We start from the raw sequence: 12,105 nt of genomic DNA, 5'->3' as shown, positions 1-12,105 counted from the left end.
CACACCTCATTCCACACATCATTCCACAAATCATTCCACACATCATTCCATACCTCATTCTAAACATCATTCCACACCTCATTCCACACATCATTACACCTCATTCCACAAGTCATTCCACACATCATTAAACACCTCATTTTAAACATATTTCCACACATCATTCCACACATAATTCCACACTTCATTTCACAAAGCGTTCCACATTTCATTCTACACATCAATCCACACATCATTCCACACATCATTCCACACCTCATTCCACACATCATTCCACAACTCATTCCACACTTCATTCAACAACTCATTCCATACATCATTCCACACATCATTACAAACATCATTCCACACGTCATTCCGCACATAGAAACATAGAAACATAGAAAATAGGTGCAGGAGTAGGCCATTCGGCCCTTCTAGCCTGCACCGCCATTCAATGAGTTCATGGCTGAACATTCAACTTCAGTACCCCATTCCTGCTTTCTCACCATACCCCTTGATCCCCCTAGCAGTAAGGACCTCATCTAACTCCTTTTTGAATATATTTAGTGAATTGGCCTCAACAACTTTCTGTGGTAGAGAATTCCACAGTTTCAAAACTCTCTGGGTGAAGAAGTTCCTCCGCATCTCGGTCCTAAATGGCTTACCCCTTATCCTTAGACTGTGACCCCTGGTTCTGGACTTCTCCAAAATTGGGAACATTCTTCCTGCATCTAACCTGTCTAACCCCGTCAGAATTTTATATGTTTCTATGAGGTCCCCTCTCATTCTTCTGAACTCCAGTGAATACAAGCCCAGTTGATCCAGTCTTTCTTGATAGGTCAGTCCCGCCATCCCGGGAATCAGTCTGGTGAACCTTCGCTGCACTCCCTCAATAGCAAGAATGTCCTTCCTCAGGTTAGGAGACCAAAACTGTACACAATACTCCAGGTGTGGCCTCACCAATGCCCTGTACAACTGTAGCAACACCTCCCTGCCCCTGTACTCAAATCCCCTTGCTATGAAGGCCAACATGCCATTTGCTTTCTTAACCGCCTGCTTCACCTGCATGCCAACCTTCAATGACTGATGTACCATGACACCCAGGTCTCTTTGCACCTCCCCTTTTCCTAATCTGTCAGCATTCAGATAATAGTCTGTCTCTCTGTTTTTACCACCAAAGTGGATAACCTCACATTTATCCACATTATACTTCATCTGCCATGCATTTGCCCACTTACCTAACCTATCCAAGTCGCTCTGCAGCCTCACAGCATCCTCCTCGCAGCTCACACTGCCACCCAACTTAGTGTCATCCGCAAATTTGGAGATACTACATTTAATCCCCTCATCTAAATCATTAATGTACAGTGTAAACAGCTGGGGCCCCAGCACAGAACCTTGCGGTACCCCACTAGTCACTGCCTGCCATTCTGAAAAGTACCCATTTATTCCTACTCTTTGCTTCCTGTCTGACAACCAGTTCTCAATCCATGTCAGTACACTACCCCCAATCCCATGTGCTCTAACTTTGCACATCAATCTCTTGTGTGGGACCTTGTCGAACGCCTTCTGAAAGTCCAAATATACCACATCAACTGGTTCTCCCTTATCCACTCTACTGGAAACATCCTCAAAAAATTCCAGAAGATTTGTCAAGCATGATTTCCCTTTCACAAATCCATGCTGACTTGGACCTATCATGTCACCTCTTTCCAAATGCACTGCTATGATATCCTTAATAATTGATTCCATCATTTTACCCACTACCGATGTCAGGCTGACCGGTCTATAATTCCCTGTTTTCTCTCTCCCTCCTTTTTTAAAAAGTGGGGTTACATTGGCTACCCTCCACTCCATAGGAACTGATCCAGAGTCAATGGAATGTTGGAAAATGACTGTCAACGCATCCACTATTTCCAAGGCCACCTCCTTAAGTACGCTGGGATGCAGTCCATCAGGCCCTGGGGATTTATCGGCCTTCAATCCCATCAATTTCCCCAACAAATCATTCCAAACATCATTCCACACGTCATTCCACACATCATTTCAAACATCATTCCACATATCATTCCACACATCATTCCCAGCATTATTCCACAACTCATTCCACCAGTCATTCCACACATCATTCAACACATCATTCCACACAACATTCCACACATCATTCCACACACTATTCCACAAATGGTTCCACACCTCATTCGACACATCATTCCACATATAATTCCACAACTCATTCAACACATCATTCCACAATCATTTCACACATCATTCCACACATCATTTCAAACATCATTCCACACATCATTCCACACATCATTCCACACATCATTCCACTCATCATTCCAAACATCATTCCACAATTTATTCCACGCATCAATCCACACATCCTTCCATGCATCATTCCACGCATCATTCCACACATCATTCCACACATCATTCCACACCTCATTCAACACCTCATTCCACACATCATTCCACAACTTATTTCCCACCTCATTCCACAACACATTCCACCCGTCATACCACACGTCATTCCACATATCTTTCCAAACATCATTCCACACATCATTCCAAACCTCATTCGACACATTATGCCACACATCATTCCACCCATCGCTCCACACATCATTCCACACATCATTCCACACATCATTCCACAAATCAATCCACACATCATTCCACACATCATTCCACACATCATTCCACACCTCATTGCAAACATCATTCCACACATCATTCCAAACATCATTCCACACATCAATTCACATCTCATTCTAAACGTCATTCCTCACATCATTGCACATAGCATTGCACACATCATTCCACACGTCATTCCTCACGGCATTCCACAGATCATTCCATACATCATTACACACATCATTCCACACATCATTCCACACATCATTCCACACTTCATTCCACACATCATTCCTCGCAATTTTTCACACCTCATTCTACACATCATTCCATACAACATTCCAAACCTATGCCACATAGCATCCCACACATCATTTCACACATCATTCCATTCCTCATTCCACGCCTCATTCCACGTATCATTCCACACATCATTCCACACATCATTCCACACATCATACCACACATCATTCCACATATCATTCCTCACTTCATTCCATAAAACATTCCACACCTCATTCCACACCTCTTACCACACATCATTCTACACATCATTCCACTCACCACCCCAAACATCATTCCACAATTTATTCCACAAATCAATCCACACATCCTTCCATGCATCATTCCACGCATCATTCCACGCATCATTCCACACCTATTTCCACACCTCATTCAACACATGATTCCACACATCATTCCACGCCTCATTCCATACACCAGTCCACATATCATTCCACACATCATTCCACACATCATTCGGGACATCATTCCACACATCATTCCACACGTCATTCCACTCATTATTCCACACCTCATTCCACACCTCATTCCACACATCATTCCACACCTCATTCCGCAAATCGTTCCCACATCATTCCACACCTCATTTTAAACATCATTCCACACACCATTCCACAATTCATTCCACACATCATTCCACGCATCATTCTAAGCATCATTCCACACATCAATCCATACATCATTCCACACATCATTCCACATTTTATTCCACACATCATTCCACATATTTTTCTAGACATCATTCCACACATCAATCCACACATCATTCCACACATCATTCTGCACATCATTCCACACATCATTCCACCCATCATTCCACACATCATTCCACACCTCATTCCACACATCATTCCAAATCTCATTCCAAACATCATTACACACATCATTCCACACATCATTCCACACATTATTCCACACATCATTCCACACATTATTCCACACATCATTCCACACATCATTCCACACATAATTCCACACATCATTCCACTGATCATTCCACACCACATTCCAAACATCATTCCACACATCATTCCACACATCATTCCACACATCATTTCACATGGCATTCCATGCATCATACCACTCATCATTCCACATTTTATTCCACACATCATTCCACACATCATTCCACACCTCATTCCACAAATCATTCCACACATCATTCCATACCTCATTCTAAACATCATTCCACACCTCATTGCACACATCATTCCACACCTCATTCCACAAATCATTCCACACATCATTAAACACCTCATTCTAAACATAATTCCACACATCATTCCACACATAATTCCACTCTTCATTCCACACAGCCTTCCACACATAATTCCACTCTTCATTCCACACAGCGTTCCACATTTCATTCTACACATCAATCCACACATCATTCCAAACATCAATCCACACCTCATTCCACACATCATTCCACAAATCATTCCACACATCATTCCATACCTCATTCTAAACATCATTCCACACCTCATTGCACACATCATTCCACACCTCATTCCACAAGTCATTCCACACATCATTAAACACCTCATTTTAAACATAATTCCACACATCATTCCACACATAATTCCACACTTCATTTCACAGAGCGTTCCACATTTCATTCTACACATCAATCCACACATCATTCCACACATCATTCCACACCTCATTCCACACATCATTCCACAACTCATTCCACACTTCATTCAACAACTCATTCCATACATCATTCCACACATCATTACAAACATCATTCCACACGTCATTCCGCACATAGAAACATAGAAACATAGAAAATAGGTGCAGGAGTAGGCCATTCGGCCCTTTTAGCCTGCACCGCCATTCAATGAGTTCATGGCTGAACATTCAACTTCAGTACCCCATTCCTGCTTTCTCACCATACCCCTTGATCCCCCTAGCAGTAAGGACCTCATCTAACTCCTTTTTGAATATATTTAGTGAATTGGCCTCAACAACTTTCTGTGGTAGAGAATTCCACAGTTTCACCACTCTCTGGGTGAAGAAGTTCCTCCGCATCTCGGTCCTAAATGGCTTACCCCTTATCCTTAGACTGTGACCCCTGGTTCTGGACTTCTCCAAAATTGGGAACATTCTTCCTGCATCTAACCTGTCTAACCCCGTCAGAATTTTATATGTTTCTATGAGGTCCCCTCTCATTCTTCTGAACTCCAGTGAATACAAGCCCAGTTGATCCAGTCTTTCTTGATAGGTCAGTCCCGCCATCCCGGGAATCAGTCTGGTGAACCTTCGCTGCACTCCCTCAATAGCAAGAATATCCTTCCTCAGGTTAGGAGACCAAAACTGTACACAATACTCCAGGTGTGGCCTCACCAATGCCCTGTACAACTGTAGCAACACCTCCCTGCCCCTGTACTCAAATCCCCTTGCTATGAAGGCCAACATGCCATTTGCTTTCTTAACCGCCTGCTTCACCTGCATGCCAACCTTCAATGACTGATGTACCATGACACCCAGGTCTCTTTGCACCTCCCCTTTTCCTAATCTGTCAGCATTCAGATAATAGTCTGTCTCTCTGTTTTTACCACCAAAGTGGATAACCTCACATTTATCCACATTATACTTCATCTGCCATGCATTTGCCCACTTACCTAACCTATCCAAGTCGCTCTGCAGCCTCACAGCATCCTCCTCGCAGCTCACACTGCCACCCAACTTAGTGTCATCCGCAAATTTGGAGATACTACATTTAATCCCCTCATCTAAATCATTAATATACAGTGTAAACAGCTGGGGCCCCAGCACAGAACCTTGCGGTACCCCACTAGTCACTGCCTGCCATTCTGAAAAGTACCCATTTATTCCTACTCTTTGCTTCCTGTCTGACAACCAGTTCTCAATCCATGTCAGTACACTACCCCCAATCCCATGTGCTCTAACTTTGCACATCAATCTCTTGTGTGGGACCTTGTCGAACGCCTTCTGAAAGTCCAAATATACCACATCAACTGGTCTCCCTTATCCACTCTACTGGAAACATCCTCAAAAAATTCCAGAAGATTTGTCAAGCATGATTTCCCTTTCACAAATCCATGCTGACTTGGACCTATCATGTCACATCTTTCCAAATGCACTGCTATGACATCCTTAATAATTGATTCCATCATTTTACCCACTACCGATGTCAGGCTGACCGGTCTATAATTCCCTGTTTTCTCTCTCCCTCCTTTTTTAAAAAGTGGGGTTACATTGGCTACCCTCCACTCCATAGGAACTGATCCAGAGTCAATGGAATGTTGGAAAATGACTGTCAACGCATCCACTATTTCCAAGGCCACCTCCTTAAGTACGCTGGGATGCAGTCCATCAGGCCCTGGGGATTTATCGGCGTTCAATCCCATCAATTTCCCCAACACATCATTCCAAACATCATTCCACACGTCATTCCACACATCATTTCAAACATCATTCCACATATCATTCCACACATCATTCCACGCATTATTCCACAACTCATTCCACCAGTCATTCCACACATCATTCCACACATCATTCCACACAACATTCCACACATCATTCCACACACTATTCCACAAATGGTTCCACACCTCATTCGACACATCATTCCACATATAATTCCACAACTCATTCAACACATCATTCCACAATCATTTCACACATCATTCCACACATCATTTCAAACATCATTCCACACGTCATTCCACACATAATACCACTCTTCATTCCACACAGCGTTCCACACATAATTCCACTCTTCATTCCACACAGCGTTCCACACATCATTCCACACATCATTCCACACCTCATTCCACACATCATTCCACACCTCATTCCACAAATCATTCCACACATCATTAAACACCTCATTCTAAACAATTCCACACATCATTCCACAGATAATTCCACTCTTCATTCCACACAGCGTTCCACATTTCAATCTACACATCAATCCACACATCATTCCACACATCATTCCACACCTCATTCCACACATCATTCCACAACTCATTCCACACATCATTCAACAACTCATTCCATACATCATTCCACACATCATTCCACACTCATTCCACACATCATTCCACAACTCATTCCAAACATCATTCAACAACTCATTCCAAACAACATTCCACACATCGTTCCACACACTATTCCACAAATGGTTCCACACCTCATTCGACACATCATTCCACATATAATTCCACAACTCATTCAACACATCATTCCACAATCATTTCACACATCATTCCACACATCATTTCAAACATCATTCCACACATCTTTCCACACCTCATTCCACACATCATTCCACACCTCATTCCACACCTCATTCCACACATCATCCACACATCATTCCACATATTATTCCACACATCATTCCACACATCATTCCACACCTCATTCCACACATCATTCCACACCTCATTCCACAAATCATTCAATACATCATTAAACACCTCATTCTAAACAGAATTCCACACATCATTCCACACATAATACCACTCTTCATTCCACACAGCGTTCCACACATAATCCCACTCTTCATTCCACACAGCGTTCCACACATCATTCCACACATCATTCCACACCTCATTCCACACATCATTCCACACCTCATTCCACAAATCATTTCACACATCATTAAACACCTCATTCTAAACATAATTCCACACATCATTCCACAGATAATTCCACTCTTCATTCCACACAGCGTTCCACATTTCATTCTACACATCAATCCACACATCATTCCACACATCATTCCACACCTCATTCCACACATCATTCCACAACTCATTCCACACATCATTCAACGACTCATTCCATCCATCATTCCACACATCATTCCAAACATCATTCCACACAACATTCCACACATCATTCCACACACTATTCCACAAATGGTTCCACACCTAATTCGACACATCATGCCGCATATAATTCCACACCTCATTAAACACATCATTCCACACATCATTTCACACATCATTCCACACATCATTTCAAACATCATTCCACATATCATTCCACACCTCATTCCACACCTCATTCCACACCTCATTCCACACCTCAGTCCACACATCATCCACACATCATTCCACATATTATTCCACACATCATTCCACACATCATTCCACAGCTCATTCCACAAATCATTCCACACATCATTGCACACATCATTCTTAACATCTTTCCACACATCATTCCAAACATCATTCCACACATCATTCCACAATTCATTCCACACATCATTCCATGTATCATTCCACGCATCATTCCACATATCATTCCACACATCATTCCAAACCTCATTCCATAACTCATTCCACCCGTCATTCGAAACATCATTCCACACACCATTCCAAACTTCATTCCACACATCATTCCAATCCTCATTCCACACATTATTCCACACATAATTCCACACATCATTCCACACAGCATTCCACACATCATTCCACACATCATTTTAAACATCATTCCACACGTCATTTCACACATCATTCCACACATCATCCACACCTCATTCCACACATCTTTCCACACATCATTCCACATATTATTCCACACATCATTCCACACATCATTCCACACATCATTCCACACATTATTCCACACATCATTCCACACATCCTTCCACACCTCATTCTAAAACTCATTACGCACATCATCCAGACATCATTACACTCATTATTCCACACATCATTCCTCAATTCATTCCACACATCATTCCACACATCATTCCACACCTCATTCCACAAATCATTCCACACATCATTGCACACCTCATTCTTAACATCATTCCACACATCATTCCACACATCATTCCACACATCATTCCACAATTCATTCCACACATCATTCCATGTATCATTCCACGCATCATTCCACATATCATTCCACACATCATTCCAAACCTCATTCCATAACACATTCCACCCGTCATTCCAAACATCCTTCCACACATCATTCCAAACTTCATTCCACACATCATTCCACGCATCATTCCACATATCATTTCACACATCATTCCACACCTCATTCCAGACATCATTCCACATATCATTCCACACACCATTCCATACCTCATTCCACATATCATTCCACCAATCATAGCATATATCATTCAACTTATCATTACAAACCTCATTCCACACATCCTTCCATACACCATTCCACATACCATTCCACACATCATTCCACACCTCATTCCAGACATCATTCCAGACATCATTCCTCACAACATCGAACACATCATACCCCAAATCATTCCACACATCATTCCACTCATCATTCCAAACATCATTCCACAATTTATTCCACACATCAATCCACACATAATTCCATGCATCATTCCACGCATCATTCCACGCATCATTCCAAACCTCATTCCACAACTTATTCAACACATGATTCCACACATCATTCCACACCTCATTTTAAACAAAATTCCACTATTTATTCCACACATCAGTCCACACATCCTTCCACGCATCATTCCACGCATCATTCCACGCATCATTACACACCTCATTCCACACATCATTCCACACCTCATTTCCCACCTCATTCAACAACACATTCCACCCGTTATTCCACACATCATTCCACACATCATCCCAAACATCATTCCACACATCATTCCAAACCTCATTCCACACATTATTCCACACATCATTACACCCATCATTCCACACATCGTTCCAAACCTCATTCTACACATCATTCCACGAATCTTTCCACACATCATTCCACACCTCATTCTACACATCATTCCACACATCATTCCAAACCTATGCCACACCGCATTCCACACATCATTCCATTCCGAATTCCACGCCTCATTCCACGCATCATTCCACGCCTCATTCCACGCATCATTCCACACACCATTCCACACCTCATTCCACAAATCATTCCACACATCATTAAACACCTCATTCTAAACATAATTCCACACAGCGTTCCACACATAATTCCACTCTTCATTCCACACAGCGTTCCACATTTCATTATACACATCAATCCACACATCATTCCACACATCATTCCACACCTCATTTCACACATCATTCCACAAAGCATTCCACACATCATTCCATACCTCATTCTAAACATCATTCCACACCTCATTCCACACATCATTCCACACCTCATTCCACAAATCATTCCACACATCATTACACACCTCATTCTAAACATAATGCCAAACATCATTCCACACATAATTCCACTCTTCATTCCACACAGCGTTCCACATTTCATTCTACACATCAATCCACACATCATTCCGCACATCATTCCACACCTCATTCCACACATCATTCCACAACTCATTCCAAACATCATTCAACAACTCATTCCATACATCATTCCACACATCATTCCAAACATCATTCCACACAACATTCCACACATCATTCCACATACTGTTCCAAAATGGTTCCACACTATTGTCGAGAGTAGATATATATATATATACAGACTTAGGCATTAGGCACCTGCTGGATATTTAAAGCTCACATAAGCTTAAATGGACACACACATAAAATGGCTGCCCAGGCATGATGGGAAATCAGGTAGTCAAGCTGTGAACTGTTGAACGTTCACTGAGCGAGCAATAACCCTGTGAGGCCCACTGTAGGAATGCCTGGGATGAGGGTTGACAGAGATAAGAAGGAAACCATCTCCTGTGAACAAGGCCATAAACCAATTAATTCCCCAGGAAGAAAGATAAGAGGGAAACCATTTGCTGTAAACAAGGCTATAAACCAATTATTTCTCCCAGATGAAAGAACTAGGGAGAGAACCTATAAAGTCATCGATCAGCCCACGCTGACAAAAACCGAACATATGGTTCCCGGGATAATAGGGGAATTCTATTGGGTTAAAAAAACCTATATGTAATCTATAATCGTTGTGATTGGCTTGTGTCCAGCCGTGATGGGCTGTGTATCTGTAGTAAACTGTTTTGTAACTGTTGTGAAACATATAAAGGTGCATGTAAACCTTTGTTCTGTGGAGAGAAACCTGGATCGAGTCCTGAGTCTTTCCTCCCCGCTGAGCGTTATTAAATGTCGCCAGGCGTTGGAACCGACTCTGAGTGTTGAGTGATTCTTCAGAGAAAACACTAACGCTAACACACACCTAATTCGACACATCATTCCACATATAATTCCACACCTCATTCAACACATCATTCCACACATCATTTCACACATCATTCCACACATCATTTCAAACATCATTCCACACATCATTCCACACCTCATTCCACACCTCATTCCACACCTCATTCCACACCTCATTCCACACATCATCCACACATCATTCCACATATTATTCCACACATCCTACCACACATTATTCCACACCTCATTCCACAAATCATTCCACACATCATTGCACACCTCATTCTTAACATCATTCCACACATCATTCCACAATTCATTCCACACATCATTCCAAGTATCATTCCACGCATCATTCCACATATCATTCCACACATCATTCCACACATCATTCCACAATTCATTCCACACATCATTCCATGTATCATTCCACACACCATTCCAAACTTCATTCCACACATCATTCCAATCCTCATTCCACACATTATTCCACACATAATTCCACACATCATTCCACACAGCATTCCACACATCATTCCACACATCATTTTAAACATCATTGCACACGTAATTTCACACATCATTCCACACATCATCCACACCTCATTCCACACATCATTCCACACATCATTCCACATATTATACCACACATCATTCCACACATCATTCCACACATCATTCCACACATTATTCCACACATCATTCCACACATCCTTCCACACCTCATTCTAAACATCATTACGCACATCATCCAGACATCATTACACTCATTATTCCACACATCATTCCTCAATTCATTCCACACATCATTCCACGCATCATTCCACACATCATTCCACGCATCATTCCACATATCATTCCACACATCATTCCACACCTCTTTCCAGACATCATTCCACATATCATTCCACACACCATTCCATACCTCATTCCACATATCATTCCACAAATCATCGCACACATTATTCAACTTATCATTACAAACCTCTTTCCACACATCCTTCCACACACCATTCCACAAAACTTTCCACACATCATTCCACACCTCATT

The sequence above is a fragment of the Pristiophorus japonicus genome, unplaced genomic scaffold, assembly GCF_044704955.1.
Source record: "Pristiophorus japonicus isolate sPriJap1 unplaced genomic scaffold, sPriJap1.hap1 HAP1_SCAFFOLD_365, whole genome shotgun sequence".
Lineage (NCBI taxonomy): Eukaryota > Metazoa > Chordata > Chondrichthyes > Pristiophoridae > Pristiophorus > Pristiophorus japonicus.
The sequence above is the reverse complement of the archived record's forward strand: the minus strand, read 5'-3'. Positions refer to the sequence as shown.